The 17,336-nt window shown below is 44.4% G+C and overlaps 1 protein-coding gene and 1 long non-coding RNA gene across 6 annotated transcripts in view; one reads left to right on the plus strand and one right to left on the minus strand.

Annotated features, from left to right (window-relative positions):
* Positions 1-4,935: 4,935 nt before the first annotated feature.
* LOC118239508 lies at positions 4,936-9,894 on the minus strand. The gene is made up of 3 exons (XR_004771878.1): positions 9,761-9,894; positions 5,959-6,080; positions 4,936-5,691 (listed from the first exon to the last, which is right to left on the minus strand). It is a non-coding gene; the product is annotated as an uncharacterized LOC118239508 (long non-coding RNA).
* A 137-nt stretch (positions 9,895-10,031) lies between these two features.
* The window catches only part of Rab3ip (RAB3A interacting protein), a 38,422-nt gene continuing 31,117 nt past the window's right edge, over positions 10,032-17,336 (plus strand). For 3 of the 5 annotated variants that reach the window (XM_027392363.2, XM_027392362.2, XM_035450887.1), the window contains exons 1-2: positions 10,032-10,210; positions 17,239-17,318. The gene's annotated coding sequence lies outside the window, so the exon portion shown is untranslated. The remainder of the gene's footprint in view (positions 10,211-17,238; positions 17,319-17,336) is intronic. The other 2 variants (XM_027392360.2, XM_027392361.2) reach the window with 2 other exon arrangements.

The raw sequence follows: 17,336 nt of genomic DNA on the forward strand, positions 1-17,336 counted from the left end.
GTGTGTTCCAGGGAGCAAAATCAACTACCAAACCCAGATCAAAGAGTTTAGGCATCTAAAGACCAATTGCACCTGAGATATGCTCAATCCCACAAATGAGAAACATGCGCTCTACTAGGTTTATTGCAAAGGCACTTAACTATCACTGCTCAATAAAATACAAAAAGCAAAGCATGTTCATTTTAAAAAAGTAGCAGAGGCAGGCACTGTTGAGGTATGTTGGGTGACTCTCACATTTCTATGTACTTACAAAGGCTCAAGTGTACACACGTGTAGAAACTCATCATCATTATACACATTTTCAATACTTAGTTTGCTTGTGGTCTTAGCCTGGCTCATCTTGGTTGAAGAATGAGCAAGAGGCAAGGATTATTGTGTTGCATTTTATTTGGGAAAAAGCAAGCAAGGGTAGGCTGGTAAGGGAGAATTAAAAAATGGAAGTGATGCAAGAAAGATATGAAGTTATGGTATGTGTGACTGTGCTGGCAAAGACTCGGCGGGTGATCAGCAGGTGTGTCTACTTCTTATGCTGGATTCTTCTGGAGAAGTTGCAAGGAAAAAAATCCTACTTCAGAATAGGTATCTTTAAGGACAGACACAGGGGCTTTTTCTTAGGTTTCTCCTGCTTCTGATTTCCCATTGGCCAAGCCTCTTGGCCACCACTTGGGGGTGGTGGGGCAAGATAGCTCATATTTCCAGCCCTGGGCAGTCACGATGCTCCACAGTGTGGCATTCCATCCAAATCTGGCAATGGAAGGGACATATTGATGCTGATAGTACCAGTGCACTTGTAGGCCCAGGGCTCCAACTCAAACCGCAACCAGCTTAGGGAGCTCAGTGAAGCCCAGGGGCTGCTGGAAGGGTACAGTCAGGGTGCTGGTGTGCCCTTCAGGATAAAGACTACATCCAAAACACCTATTTGAAAATGGAAGCTGGGCAGGTTGTTGTGGCTCACGCCTTCAATCCCAGCACTCAGGAGGCAGAGGCAGGCGGATCTCTGTGAGTTTGAGGCCAACCTGGTCTACAGAGTGAGTTCCAGGACAATCAGGACAACCAGGACTGTTATGCAGAGAAACCCTGTCTGGAAAAGCAAGCAGGCAAACAAAAAGAAAAGAAAGAAAAAGAAAAAAATGGAAGGAAGTTTTTAAAAAATGGAATACTGTGAACCTTGCTCTATGTGCTTTCCTGGTGAAAACAAAAACAACAACAACAAAAAACTATAGCCACTTTTCCCTATCAGGGTTCTGTGACCAGGCTTGCTCTTCAAAACAAATGTCTAGGATTCCAGAGACTAGATATGCCATAATTTCTTGCTGTTTCCTATTGATGGGCTTTCAGGTTGTCCTTCCAAATCCTCATGATAGTACACGGCTTCCTGGGAGGACAAATTCAAAGTGCTAAGACGAATGCATAATGAAAGGCCTTATTGAAAACCAGGCACGCACCTGTCTGGTGCGTCAGTGACCCGTGTCTGTGCCTGCATTCATTATGCCCCACTGCATCTTGCCTGCAGGCTGGCAGTTTGAGCTTTCCAAATGGAGTTCTGTAACTTTGATAAGCTTTTCTACGCTCCCAGGAGGCTTCCAACTCCGAGAGGAGATTATTTCTCGGTTTTGCATTTGCCCAAAGCCTTTCCATTTGAGTTATTTTGTCAGGGGATAAATATCTTGCATAAGTAAAGGAATGAACTATGAATTCTGGCTGCTGGGCTTGCGTTTTGGGAGCCCTGTCATCTAGGCGGATGAAATGAGTCACACAGTGGCAGGAATGAAGACAAGGCGGGGGCAGGTGACAGTGTGCTTTTCCACACAATGTTCGTCTGTAAGGAAAAACATGGGGAATTTGATGTCTTACATGCTAAAGAAAAGAAAACTCCCTCAAGTTTCAGGTATGTTTTTAGAAGAGAATTTTTTTTCTAGTCTTGTGTTTGTAGCTTGTTAACCCCATGACATTTTGACAGTTTTGAACTTCATGACCTCTCTTAAAGGTGCCTGACTCTGAGAGTGGTGAGTCAGAGAATGTTTTGAAAATCTTTAAAACAATCTAATTTTAACATTTATATTTTAATTACAATATTCTAATATTGGAGAATATATTTTCTGACTTTTTAATGGTGGAACAATTTAACAGGTCATAAACTGAGCAAACCATATCCCATCGATCCACACCCCTAATCCCATTCTCCAATGATTATAAACCTTATCTCTTTGACTCAGTGACTGTCTAAAATTGATTATTATTCTGCTTGTTTTTTTTCATACAGAGTCTCTCTACATAGCCCTGGCTGTCCTGGAACTCACTGTGCAGACCAGGCTGACCTTGAACTCACAGAGATCCATTTGTCTCTGCCTCCTGTGTGCTGGGATTAAAGGAACATGCCACTTGTCTGGGCTTAAAAATCTAAAAGGCTCAGAACTTTGGTTTCTTAGAGTCTGTATTTGGGGCTATTTGTATCTTTAACATGCTGGGATGGAGGAGATGGTTTGGTTCGTAAAGGTTTTGCTGTGCAAGCATGAGGACCTGGGTTTGGATCCCCAGCATTCAGTTAAAGCCAGGTGCTACAGTGTGCGTCTATAACTCCAGTGCGGATGGGTGGGGTAGAAACAGGTGGCTTACAGGGGCTTGCTGGCCAGCCAGTGTAGCTTGAAGTGGTAAACTTCAGGTTTGGTGAGAGAAAGTATGGTAGAGAATGCTAAAAGGCCCCTGACCTCTGCCTCTGGTGTACACGAGTACTCGTGTGGGCAAGATCACCCACCCACAGGTGCACACACCAACATATACCACACACAGATATAAATAAGTAAATAAAAACAGAATGCTGCTCCTCTTTGATGTATTAAGGCTTTATAAACCACTCCCTGTATTTTCCATGGATTTCTAGAGAATAGAACCAACTCCGTGTGTGTGTGTGTGTGTGTGTGTGTGTGTGTGTGTGTGTGTGTGTGTGTGTGTTATAAAAAGAGGATTCATTAGACTGGCTTACACAATACAGGTTGGGTAGCCCAGCATCAGCCATCTCCACACTGAAACCTGAGAATCTTGTAGCTTCACAGTCTATGAAACTGGAAACCTCAGCTTTCCCAGTTTGGTGCTGAAGGCCTAGAAGATTCCCAAAGAGTGGGTGATCTTCAATTCAGCCTAGAAAGCTGAAGAACCTGGAGAGTGATGCTGGCAGAAGATGGTGGAGCAGCAGCAGCAGCAATGTACACACCCATCTATAAGAAGAGAGGCAGACAGGCAACACCACCTTTTCCTCCCCGTCTCCTGGTGTCCACTCTGAGCACAGGTCATCTTCCCTCAGTTCTTCCTTCTGGGAATGCCCTCACAGACCCACCCAGGGGCATGTTTCTGAGTTGACACCAGCTCATCATCAAGTTGACAGTCAAGATTATTACACCACTTCTCACACTTCTGATCTGCCAGTTCGTGCTACACCAGCTCAAGGCTAGAACACGTATTTCGGTTCGTATACTCTTGTAAAGTATACAAAATTTCTATGTGACATATTCTCTGAAATGTTGAAAACAGTTCACTGAGCCCTACCACCACCTTTGAGAACCCTCAAAGATCCGAAGACACCCCCTCTTGGGATGGGAGTTGCATGCATGGCCTCTGACAGTATTAGTGTCCTGATCTTGTACCTTGCCTAATCATATTGGCTGTTTGACGCCTGTGTCTTCTCAAAGTGGACAAAGGACATTTACTAATTATCACTCAACTTGTGAGTCGATGGTAGAGACAGGCTAAAATAGAGACTGGGTGTGGTCTTATGGTTCCTGCTTGCTGAGTTACCACAGGCTAGCTTCTTCCCATCTGAAGGGGTCAAGTCCTGTCAAGTGGCCTGCTTCACACAGCTCTGTATCCTATAGCAGTTGGAGGAAGCATTTTTCCCTGCTTTGCTTCTTGCTGTGAGTGTGTCTATCACTGGTGCTTTGCTACCAGCTGGGTGCAATTATCTATTGTTGCTCAAAGTTAATCTTTTAGTAGTTTTTCTTGTCTTTTCTTTCTTTTTTTAAAGGGCTAACTGAAGCAATGAAGTCTGGATGGTTGTGTAGTTAAAAGTCTTTGTAGTCTTTCTACTTGGAAGACAGTTTGGCAAGACTTCTTGTTTGGCGTGCCCACTTTCTTCTTACATCTTATGGTGCTCTGATGTCTTCTAGGAAGGAGTACTCTTGTGCAGAAACCTACAGTCAGCCTGACAGTTCCCTCTTGAAAAGTGACTTGATTGCTGAGGAATCTCTATGGAGGATTTCGTTTGTAGTCAGGAGCTGTGGTAGATAAAAGATCTCTTACTTGTAGCATGTCCTTTCAATGAAGACATGTATTATTTTTTTTTCAAATTATATAATTGTTTGTTTCATTATTTTGGATTTTTTCTTTTGGACATCAATTAGACGTTTCATACAAAGACTTCTTCCTGCTTGGTTAGCATCAGTCTTCAGGTAGGCTGAGGTGAGTGCACACAAATACATCCATGAGCTATGGAGGAAGAAGCGGCTCCCCCACCCCACCCCACCACCCACCCCACCCCACCCCACCCCACCCCCAGGTGGCTTTCTTCTGAGGGTCCACTGTTGGCTGTACTGCTGATTTCTGGGCTGCGCAGGGCTTCCCTCCATAACCAGGCTGGGATACAAGATCAAGCAAGATTATGTTGTATTCAGGATACCTGTCCTCCATGGTGGCCTCAAGTTCATAAAGATGCAACCAACTGATGCCAAGCCTGTTCATTGTGGTGTTAGCCAGCATAGGTCTGGTGAAGCCTTCTGTTTGTTGTTGAGGGGAGAGCTGAAGGTCTCTGTGAGGCTTTGAGGGTCTTGAATTCTTTCTTTTTCTTTCTTTCTTTCTTTCTTTCTTTCTTTCTTTCTTTCTTTCCTTTTCTTTCCTTTTTTTTTCAAGACAGGGTTTCTCTGTGTAGCCCTGGCTGTCCTGGAACTTGCTCTGTAGACCAGGCTGGTCTCAAAATCACAGAGATCCACCTGACTCTGCCTTCTGGGTGCTGGGATTAAAGGCATGCCCCACCATGCCCGCTGAGTCTTGAGTCCTTAACTGTTGGAGAAGAGTCTGAATATAAATTTTCCAAGGTCATCCTCATGGATTCATTCCATAAAACCATCAGGAGAACTCCTTATGCCCAGTGATCACCAACTCAGTGCAAGGAGAAGTGTGGGCGTCTGCCCGAACTTGGGCTTGGGGAAGGCCACAGTTCTGTCACACTATTGGTGGCTCTCAGTATGCAGCCTGGAAAAGGAGCAGTTCTCTCTGCCTTTGCTGTTACTGCTAACATAAGTAATGTTTGATAAATTCATGCCTGATAAGCAATTTAGGAGAGTAAACAGAAGGGCTTGTCTGTTTTCTGTGTGTATTTAATACTTTTTACTCTAAGTTTCTTTCCTTACCTTCTAATTTTGTTTTCCCGTAATTTTTGTTTGTTTTTGTTTTTCTACTGCTTACTTCTTTGTATCTGTTCATCTTACATTTCACCAACTCCTGCTATGTGATGTGTTTTCCTTGAATCCCCACATTTCTGCTTTATGGTCTTCTTAGCGAATGATTGCTTCACCTTCCATCCAAGGAAAGATAGTTTTCAAATATTTCATCAGGCTGCAAACAACGGTTACTGATTAAAGTGTTCCTTGTCTGTTGTTTTGCTTGATGTTGGTTTCTTGTCTTGGGGCTGTGACTGCACACCTGATAGATATTTAGAATAAAATAAAAAGTCTTTCAAAATGGTTTTTCTACTGTGTTTATAAAAATGTGGCAATCAAGGACTGACTCATAGCTTTGGGCTGGCTCTCACTTGGAGCCTAGTAATTATAATCCATTGAAAATTATAGGATTCCAAAAGATAGATAAAAAAATGCATCTGTTTACTCATTATAAAACACTAGGCTTTACAATATTTAATCATTTCTCACATCCTTTCTCAATGTCAGGTTCTGGAAGCTTCTGGGTTACCTGGGTCTTGAGTTGGGATTTTGGGTAGCAAGGTGGGACCATGCCCATCCCATGCAGCCCCAAATATTTGCTTATCTGGAAAGAGCTATGCACACAGGGTTGATAGCAGAATGTTTCTGGTCCTGAAAAATATTACAATAAAATAGAAATTTGTTGTCTAATTTTGATTATGTTAGCCACAATGCATTTATGTACCCCAACTAAACTTTTTTTTTTTTTTTTTGAGGCGTCTCAACTGTGTTCAGGTGTTGGATAGCTGGATTTAGACTTTTTTTTTTTTTTTTTTTGTTACTAAACAGCATGACTGGTTTTGCCTGGATTTTAGTGTTGCTATGAAAGAAATCCATGCAGACTAAAATTTGGGACAATTTTGAGATTCACACACCACGTTTCGAATTCCAACTAGATCTTTGATAGAATACTTCCTTTTCAGATCTGTGAGATTAAATTCCTTTTGCAACCACACTGTACACATTGGAGAGGCACTTGGTGATTCAAACACATCTTGAGTTTTTTTTTTGTGTCAAATGCAGCTGCAGAAGCTTGAAGTATAATTCATGTTCGTCAGAATAAGTCTCTTCTGAAATCAACTTTTCAGAATTCATAGTTCCATGAAGCTCCCAGATCGATACAAATGCCTAGTTTAAGCCTAGCATTTTTTACCTCCTGAAACAGAAGCCCTTTCGCCCTGTGGTCCCAAGTTCAGTAAATTCTGCCGTTTCATCAGAAAGCCGTCTCTTGGGCCCCTCCTTGTTGGATGAGTTGGGCCTATGGGAATTCTTTGAGTCCTGAAAGCCCTTGGTGTTGAAACATCTTGTTAACAAGATCCCGAAATGCAGGATTCTGACTGTAATAAAATAAACTTCAACCGCACCTATTACCTTGTCTTTGCCCTTACTGGAGACTGCACGGGTGTGAAGACCGACAACCATAACTCCTGCTCTACCCTGAGGAAAAGGCCTTTTCAGAGCGCTAACGGCAAAACGGCTGACCAGGAACGCAAGGATCTCCAGATGTTTTGTCTTCATCGGGTACTGGAGCATTTTCCCCTTCTTCCACTGCAGGCACAGAGCCTTTCCAAAGGGCTCACATTTCCTGCTGGCATTCTTAGATTCTGTGAAGTCTCTGTCTCCTACGAGTCAGGATCAGGAAGGTCTCCTAACTGACCACCACTGTGTGCTGACGCTCTATTGTGTAGATTTGCTCTATTGAACGTGTATCGTAAATAAAAATTAAAAAACTTAGTTGTGTGAATGTGTGTGCATGTATGTGTGTATGTGTAAGAGTGACAATGGCTTTCAAATGTTTGTTTGTTTCCAATCTGGAAATTCACCACATAAAGGAAATAAGAAGATATTTCTTATTGTCAAGGAGCGGGAATAAAGAAGCCTGTCCACATTTGTGAGAGACAAGCTCCTGTCTGGTGTACTTTTTATTTTACAGTCATCTTTTTTTGAAGGTCCATGGCTTTTTTTTTTTGAGTCTTTTTAGGCTTACCTATTTATTTAGATACTATGCACTTGTTCCATGTGCCAGCTCTTCTAATTGCTTGCCATCTTGGAGCACACTTGAGAGTCCTTACAATTTTTTTTTTTTTTTTTTGGTGGGGTTTTTGAGACAGGTTTGGAGGCTGTCCTGAAACTAGCTCTTATAGACCAGGCTGGTCTCAAATTCACAGAGATCCACCTGTCTCTGCCTCCTGAGTGCTGGGATTAAAGGCATGCCACCACCATTCTTTTTTTTCATTAATTTATTTTTTACATTCCAATCCCATTTTCCCCTTCCTCCTCTCCTCCCATCTGCTCCATGGAGAGGGTAAGGCCTCCCCTAGGAAGTCTACTAAGTCTGTCCCATCATCTGGTTGAGGCAGTACCAACCCCCACACCCCTGTGTCTAGGTTGAGCAAGGTATCTCTCCATGTAGAATGGGCTCCACTAAGTCAGTTTGTGCATTAGAGTTAGGTCTTGGACCCACTGCCAGTGACCTCATGTATTGTCCCAGTCGTACCATTGTCACCTATATTCAGGGAGTCTAGTTCGGTCTTATGCAGGTTCCCCATGAGAGTCCTTACCATCCTTACAGCATCTCTGCCCCATGTTTGTCCCACATTAACTCGGCTGCTTTTGGCCTAAGCCTCATCTCAGACGGTGAGCTAGAGAATACCGGCCACCTCTGACTTTGGGTCTTTCTTTCTGATTTAGTGTTAGAACTGAAGATTTTTAGGTAGGCACAAGGCTACCCAGTTGAGATTATACTTGGCCAATAGGACTTATAAATGGCCCTAAATAGAAGCCTATGTTCTTTATTCCCGACCCCCACCAATTCCTATTCTGCTGGTTAGGAAGGGATGTGATTGCTGGAGCCTGAGCAGCTATTATGGATCATAAAGTAGAAGTTACTTGTTTAGGAGATGAAGTCATAAGACAGGAGTTCCTGCTTATTGGATATCTGCCACACTAACCTTGTTCTACCTGCACTTGTGTGAGAATTATATTTTTTATTTTGCTTAATTTATGTGACTTTGAGCTTTTCTTTACAAGAAAAAAATACCTCCCATACAGGATTTTGTATATAGCTCAGGCTAGCCTTGAACTCATAAAATGTGCTTGCCTTGAAACCTGAGGACCCAAGTTCAATTCCCAAGACCTACATGGTGAAAGAAGAGACCTGACTCCTGAAAGTTGTCCTCTGACCTCCACACACACATCACAGCATGCGCCACTCCACCATATAATAAATAAGGTATAAAACAATATAACAAAGAATATTTTCTGGTGGCCAGTAATAGTAATCCATTCAAAGCTGCATCAAATAAAATTGGGGAATTATTTTAACTACTTTGAGGGTGTAAGGAAACTGAATTCTGTGAAACCAGGAAGTCCTCTCACTGTGGCACCGAGTAAATACATATTTGCTTAACGTATGGCTCAGAGAGAGAGAGAGAGAGAGAGAGAGAGAGAGAGAGAGAGAGAGAGAGAGAGAGAGATTCTGTCCAGCATGTACAGAGATGAAATCTAATAAATAGATAGACGGCACAACATAAGTGAGGAGAGTTAGATGTCTAGGAATGATGAAGGCCTTATGTGATGAATGAAACGACAAATTTAAGAATTCTTTGGGAATTAAGAATTGGTAGTATATTGGAGATGAGTTATTAAATAGTTATGACTTTCTAGGTTTCTGTTGGAGTGTAGGAGGCTTACATTCCCCGGACACTCTGTCACACAGCACACTGATCGCATATATTAAACCATATAAACTCTCAAATCCTCAATGAGATAGCCATTCTTACGTATATTTATTAGCGAGAAGATTGCCGTGGATTGCAGACTAAGGTGTTCAAGGTCACAGAGGTCAGCAGGTGGCAGATCACAGGAGCCACACACCCAACCTGCTTTTGGTTACCACCTCTTAGATATACTCAACACAGAACGACAGCCTCTTCCTCTGAGTATCACAAACATTGACCAAGATAACCGGGATGGCTGCTTCCCCCCCCCCCCACCCCCGCCCCGCCCTTGCTTATATTTTCAGAGCTTGATTCCGTCTGTACTTTGGCTTGTGGCTTTCTCAACTTGAAAGGCCGAATGTGGGATGGAAGTTTGATAAACAAAACAAAACAATAAAAAACAATTCCGGTAAAAGATCAAGTGCTCTGGAAACTGCTAGACAGGATCTGGGCTAAGCCCCCATCCATCCCTTAACCCCCCTCCCCTGACACCCCCCCCCCCCCGCCCCCGGTCCAGCTTCAGGTATCCACGGACGCCGAAACTGAGGTCGGTTCTGCTCATCCTCAACTCACACAGTCCAAAGCCTCTTCCCATTCCAGGAGAGCTCAGTATCCTCCACGTTATTCCCTGGGTGCCCAGCCAGAGTGGTTCACAAGGAAACCGCCCTTGGATGACCCAGGACTCCGCACGGGGCAGCCTGCGCCGAGCCCCTCCTGTCGGCAGGGGGCGCCGCAGCGCGCGGGTCCCTCGCCCCTCCGGCCCCGCCTCCAGCCCCGCCCTCTCTCCCGGGGGACGGCCGCTCCCGGCTCCCCGCCCGCCCGGCTCTCCGCGCAGGCGCAGTCGGCTCTCCTTCCAAGGCTCCCCCTCGCAGTGCGCCTGGCCGCGGCGGCGGAGTGGAGCGCGGTCGGTGAGTCGCCGTCCTCCGCGTCTCCGGAGCTGGGAGGGGGACGGGGACGCGCTCCCCTGTGGCTCTGCGTGCGAGCGCCGCTGAGCGCGGGCGGTGGCCGCGGCGGGTCCGGCAGGTGAGTGCGGCGGCGGGCGGGAGGGAGAGGCTTCGGCGGTGTGAGCACCGCCCCCCTGGCTCGTCGCCTGGCTCGCTCGCTCGTCCGTCCCGCCGGCCCGGAGCGCGGCCGGGCAGGTGCAGGAGGCGGCGGAGACGGCGGCGGATGTCGCCCGCCCACTGCGGAGCCCCGGGGACCGGGAGGGCGGCGGCTCCGGCTCGCCGGGTTACTCATTAACTCCGCGGGCCGAGCGGTCCCCGGCGCTCAACTGGCTGCCCGGCGTGGCCTGGGTCACGGAGTTGCCGAAGTCGCCCGCGGCGCGGTTGGCCGGGGATGTGCGGGTGCCCGGTTTCTCGTCCGCGACCGGTCCTGCCTGACTTCGGACGTGGGAGTGGGAGGACACCTGCTCAGTCCCCCTCCCCCTCAAGTGCCGCTCGCCCCACCATGCTCGCCCCACCGCCCCGCGGAAAAGCAGCTTGGAGGCTGGGGAAGGGATGGAGCCGGGTGGACGCCACAGCACGCCAAGAGTTGGCAGTTGTTGGAGATTAAAACATTGATCGGTAATGGCTGGCTGGAGCACTCAGCACCGAGTTAGAAAGGATGCCCCAGAGGCACTTGAGTTTCAAGGAAATGTTGCCGGTTCCCAGCCTACCTGTTTATACACTTCCTCTGTGTCAAGGAAAGAGCCCTGAGATGTTATCATTATTATTTTTCCCCCTGTGGAATGATTGCATAATTGGAGGAGAGGCCGATAAGAGGATTAAAACAAACTATTCTATTGTAAATCTTTTGAAAGACCCAGTTTCTGTCCATTATACTGTATTTTGTTTTTAGACAATGAATGACAAATCGCGAGGGAAAGAGGAGGCAGGCTAGGTATGCACACCTTCGTTGTAAATATTTGATACTGTTAAATATTTCACCAGTTTTACAGGGCCTTGTTCGGTTAGCGAGTGTTATTTATTTACTAGGGCAGTGCGTTTTGAGAGGACTTTTCGTGTTTGGATAGACACTGCGTTCCGAATCTGGCCTGTGTGATCCCAGTCCTAACGGCTTTACTTAGTGAATGCATCCCAGGACCTTACCAATTACACAAGTTTTCTCAGTGATGCTTTCTTACCATAAGTACAAACATCTTTGAATTTTTTTCTTTTCCAGTCCAACGAGGTTTTGAATTAATGCATACTTTTGTGAATGAGTGTGCTTGATGGAGCGCTTCCTTGCTCCCTTCACATAGCAACTCTCCAGTGATTTCAAATACATCTGAACCTCCCACGGTCTGTTTGCTGTTCACCTGATTTTCGAAGTTTTGATTAGTGATGTCTCTGTTTAAATCTAGCTGTACTTTTGAATCAATGTAGCTCCATACTTTTAAAAATGCTCTTTACCTCAGATTTTCTTTTTCTTTTTTTATTTTATGTATATAGGTGTTTTGCTTGCATATATGTCTGTATGCAGGAATCAGATCCCCTGGAACAGGATGGTTACAGACAGCTGTAAGCTGTCACGTGGGTGCTGGGAATTGAACCCAGGTCCTCTGGAAGAGCAGCTGGTGCTCTCAATTGCTGAGCCATCTCTCCAGCCCTGCCCCAGTTTTTCTTTAAGCCCCTACTCTGTTGCATACGTGGGTGCTCTACAAATATTTTTAAAAATGGAAACGTTCCTAGGAATAGCCCATCCCTCATTTTTATGCTGTGGTACAATAGAAACTTGTAGTTTATCACGTGTTGCAAGGGTTGGAGAGGCCTTTCTGTGCTGAGCAGGGCTCGCTGAGCAGCTTAGTCCCCATGAAAATGGCATCATGTTCACTCCTATCTCACCAAGCATTCAACCTTGAGTAAATCATTTATTGAGCATACTGTGTAGACACACATTAAAATGCCAGTATTTGGCCATTTTCCGTGTTTCACCCCCACATGATATGGGTGGAATATGGGTTTAGTTAGACATTCCATTGATGTGGGGGAGGGAAGAAAGATCAAATATTAGCTTGACCGAAGACTGGGCTCGGTGCCTGTTGTTTGAGGCTACCCTTGGCTCCTTAGTTCTAAGGACAATCTTAGGTTATAGGTGCTTTATCAGATTTTACAGATCTGGAAACCGAAGGGCAGAGAGTCAAAATGACTTGCCTGTGGTACTTAGTTCTCATTTATAACTGGCTGATACCAAAGCCAGGATTAAAAAAAAAAAAAAAAGTGGGGATCTCAAGCGGAGCTTTAAACTCTGATGCTCCTTATGTTACTGGTCTTGTTGAAAAAAGAGCTTTGCATTTAGCCAGGGTGGCTGGGGCCATGCAGGTGAGAGGTGGTATTATTTGTATGTCTGATTAAAAAACGACCCAAGTGTTCTGATGACGGTGACATCTCTATTGCCACTGTTGCTAAGTTCCTGGTTCTCGAGTGCCAAGTCCTGATCCAAGCTGACTCCAGGTCATTTTCTCTTACCAACCAGGTCATTTATACCCCCTTGCTTTTTCAATTGAGGAAATTGAGACGAGAGTGGTTGTGAAGCTTAACCGGGATCATATGGCTAGTTAAGTGACAGGTAGATTAGAAGTTGGGCAGCTTCAGTAGCAGGGCTGGGACCATTACTACTTCTTGTGTAAGTTGTGCTTGTTCTTAGTCACTCCGTCCCACCAGTTCATGTCTGAAGGATTGCCTGTTCTTAATTACTGCTCTTCCATTTCATGTGTAGGTTGTAATGCTGATAAATTGTTTTTAATTTAGCGTTTATGAGATAGTTATATGAGTGTAATATGTAATTCTTATGTCACCAGAGGTTTTTAAGTGAAATATTAATTGGGTATCCTACTTTGCAAGTCAGTGGGGGTTAAAGGAAGCTATAGGGTCTAAGGTAGGAGGAGCCTGTGATGTTCCTATATATTATATGTTCCTCAAAACTTAGAGGAAGCTAGGGTGTAGCTCAGTGGTAGAGGGGCTTGCTTAGCCTGTGTGAGACTGAGTTCAGTCCCCAGGATGCAAAAAAAGCAAAAATTCCCAACAAAAACAATTTAAAGGATATGTATACATAATATGCATGTGAAAATACATGTATACATTTTGTTGAGTATTGAAACAGAAAGTTACAGTAGTTGGGTGCTGAGGTGGAAGCAGGAATGACTTGCAGGTAGGTGTGTGTTAAGGTAATGACAGAAAGTTAGAAGGATATTGTTCAGAAAGATACATCTTTAAACTTTTGGCCTGTATATAATTCTTTTTAAAAATGCAGGATGACCAATTTTGCTACTGTATCTATGTGATTCCCTGAAAGTTAGATGTCAAGGTTTGGGAAAAACTCTTTTAACTGGTTTCTCCTCTATTGTAATGCTGTCCTCAACTCCCCCTGCTCCCTCAATACTTCTGTGTTGGATATGTACTTCTACTGTAACCCTCCTTGACTTAGATAATGTGGAAAAAGTACTCCCGCTGTACTCACTGTAGTTCTGTTTTGTGATTTATTAATTTTGATGTTTGCACTGCATCTGCCCTCTTGTGAACTGGACGCATGCTTGAGGAGGTGGTTCTTGGAGCTCTTGGACAGCTGGCTTTCCTTTATCTTAGCCCAATTTAGAGCTTTAGCCTTCTTGGGCTTGATACTCAGGAGGGATTGCACTGGATAAGCCATTGCAGTTGTGCTGACAGTAGAAACTGAAGTGTTCGGAGTGAGAGCAGAGGGGACCGTGAAAGGAAGAGGGGTGCTTTTGACAGCTTGGATTATGCTGTCTCTCTTACAGCTGGAAGAGGTGGTTACATAGACTGACATCTGAATGCAGCATGGTTTGTTAGCTACAGCCACAGACCAAGATGGCTTAGAAGGTAGAAGTTAGCAGAATGCTTGAAGCTCATGCAAGATTTGTTGCATGTAGTATACAAAGACCAGGGTTTTAAATTTCTACACTAACTGTGAAAATGGAAGTCTTTATTTTTCTATGCCTAACCCCTTTCACTGATGTTCCCACAAATGATAGATTTCACTTATTTTTATTGGCTGAATAAGACACCAGATTATATTGACTTAAGTAAAATCAAGCTACTGTTTATTTTAATTTACATGTTGTCCTTTTCAAAGTCCTGTAAGGAGAGTTGAGGAGAAGGCTCAGTCAGTAAAGTGCTTGCTTGAGTTTGATCTCCAGAACCCATGAAAAAAGTTACTGTTCCCTTGCTGTGGTAAAACAGCATGACCAAAACAGCTTATAGTAGAGTTTAGTGTGGATTATAGTTCCAGCAGGAGTCCATATTGTCAGGACAGCATGGCAGCAGGCAGCCAGAGCAGGAAGCTGAGAGATCCTATCTTTAATAGCAGGCTTGAAGCAGAGAGAGCATGCAGGAAGTAGAGTTAGGCTATATGCTCCAAAGCTTACTCCCAATGAAGCACCACATCACCAATCAACTGAGAACCAAGTGTTCTATATGGGAGCCTGTGGGAGGACAGTCCTCATTCAAATCACCACATGTTTGCTCTGCACTTGGATCCCAATGTCGGGAAGGCTGAAATAGGCAGATCTCCAGAGCTCAGTGGCCAGCTAGCCTGGCACAATCCATGAGCTCTAGGTCAGTGAGAGACATTTCTTCAAAGCAGGGTGAATGGTGCCTGAGTTACAACATGTGGTCCTCACATGCACAGGGATGTACTCTCTCTCCTCTCTCTCTCTCTCACCTCTCTCTCTCTCTCTCTCTCTCTCTCTCTCTCTCTCTCTCTCTCTCTCTCACACACACACACACACACACACACACACACTGTAACAGACATACATGTATACACACAGTCACATACAGAGCTCTCTAAAAGGCTTTAAGAAGTTTTTTAAAAAATCTCAACAAAGTAGTAACTGATGAGAATAGAAAGGACATAAAAAGTGGCACCCAGTGTTGGTTTCAGTGGCTGTTTGAGGAAAGAGAGTAAGAGGAATTGAGATGTTAACATTTTTCTGTGTGGATGTTCCCACCTCTCAGGGTTGATGTGATGAGACTGGCCTTAGAAATCCTTTGTCTTATTTTACTTAACCTGGAGGTTAGCGATTGAGCTTCACTGACTGTTCGGTGAGCATTCGGGGTCTTTGTGCTTTCAGGTGCTAGTGTTATAGAAATGCAATCACTCTCCTGGCACTTGGGTGGTTGAAATCCAAACTCAGGTCATTAAGTCTGGCAGCATTCACTTTACCTACTGCACCATCATCCCAGATCCTAAATAAAATTTCAAATGAATGAATTCTACAAAACAAAACAAACAAAAATAAATCCTTTGTCTTTCTGGATCTGCCTGCTGCTCCTGTCTTCAGGTCAGTTTTGTCTTGTAACCGTGTCTTTAATGAAGTGGGGTCAGGTGTTGGCATCAGACACAGGAGGCTTTCATTGTCTTACTTGTCGACTGAACTCGGCTGATTGCTGTTGAGTCTGTTTCTGTAAGGATGGGGACCATTTTAAAGGATGCCGTGATGCTCAGCCAGGTTGTGTATATGAAGATAAAAATAAAGCTAATTCGTGCTCTGGGTATTTCTGGGATATAACCTCGGCGTTGGTCTGACCTTTATAATTTATGTAGCCCTTTGTGGTAACCACTCAACCAGTTGCCTCTAGTTAAAGCCATTACTGCCTTGGAGTCCTTTTTTCTAATGACTGCATTATAGTTTGGCTACGCTTCTCAAGATGAAGGTCTGACTCTTCAGGATAAAAGCCAAGCAACATTTTCATGTTAAATGAAGCATTTAATGGTCTGTCCCTCAGCTGCCTTCCCGGCTTGATTTTCTGTCACTCTTTCCATTGCTAGTTTCCTTAGCGTCTGACCCTTATTCCCTGAGCATCCTATCTTATTTCTCTGCTTTGTCAATCCAGTGGATGTCTCCTTAGCATTTACGATGTAAGTTATAATTTACTCTCCTTAGGGCACCCTCTCCCTTCATTCCTTGGGCCTGCAGGGTCATCCTTGGCTCTGATGGACCACATGTCATCGATCCAGTCTGTCTTACACTGTGTTTTTAGACATTGGCAGCACCTGGTGCCCCGACGAGCAGAAGCTGGTGACCGTTCTTCTGTTGTATATCCTGGAAGTTGACTGAGGTGTTTAGTGAAGTGAAGTAATAGGTGGAGTTTGTAACGCTTCAGTTCATGTTATACATGGAAGGATCAATCTAATATTTAATTTGGGGCCATTCTTTAGGCATTCATGCTAAATTTGAAAGTCATCTGAGAATTAAAAAAAAAAAAAAAATCTGGCCAGGTGTGGTGGCACACTCATTTAATTCCGACGTCCAAGAAGCAGAGGCTTCTTGAGTTTGAGGCCATCCTGGTCCTCATAGAAAGTTCTAAGTCAGCCAGTGCTACCTACTGAGACCCTGTGTAAAATGAGAAAAGAAAAAAAAGGTGGGGGCACATATGGCCTGTTCTCCCAGCCCTTAGCGCACTGTTCAGTAGTCTGTAAAGAATAAATTGAAAGGAAGAAAAAGCACTTATAATCCTTTTTGGTGTTTTGAGGCAGGGTCTTACTACATAGCTTGGTCAGCCTGAACCTTATGTAGAGTGGATTGGTCTCAAACTTGCAGGTTGACCTCTGATCCTCCACATGGGCATTCTCATGCCTACACACACTCATTCACAGTAATAATAACAACTAAATGGCTAAAAACTGAGATCCTTAGCTTTCCTGTTTTGGCACTACTCCAATGCCATATAACCTTTGTTTATTTCTAAAGTGTAGTTCTCTTAACACTTTTTATAAATGGAGAATCACATTTGTGCTGGGGTACACACCCATCCTCCACACTCCACATGTGTTCTGGGGTACCCACCTGTCCTCCACATGGGTGCTGGGGTACCCACCTATCCTCCACGTGGGTGCTGGGGTAAAAGTTTCAAGAAGTAGCTTGCTGTACACAGCTATTTTCCCTGCTATTAAATTTACCAGCATATCCTCAAGGTCACTCACAGCAGTGTGTGCAGATACTATTCATCTTTTTTTTGTGCGCAAGTAATACTTGATTATGAGGCTATACTGCAACTTATATAGTCTTTTGCTGTTACAAATGATAATGTTTATCTTCTTTGTTTTTCTAGTTTGCCTGTTTATCCTTGGGCTGAATCCTTCACCAAGAGCATGCTGGGCCATATGCTGCATGAACCTGTCACTTTGCTAGGTATTGCCTCATTTTCTT

Source organism: Cricetulus griseus, assembly GCF_003668045.3.
Source record: "Cricetulus griseus strain 17A/GY chromosome 1 unlocalized genomic scaffold, alternate assembly CriGri-PICRH-1.0 chr1_0, whole genome shotgun sequence".
Taxonomy (NCBI): Eukaryota; Metazoa; Chordata; class Mammalia; order Rodentia; family Cricetidae; genus Cricetulus; species Cricetulus griseus.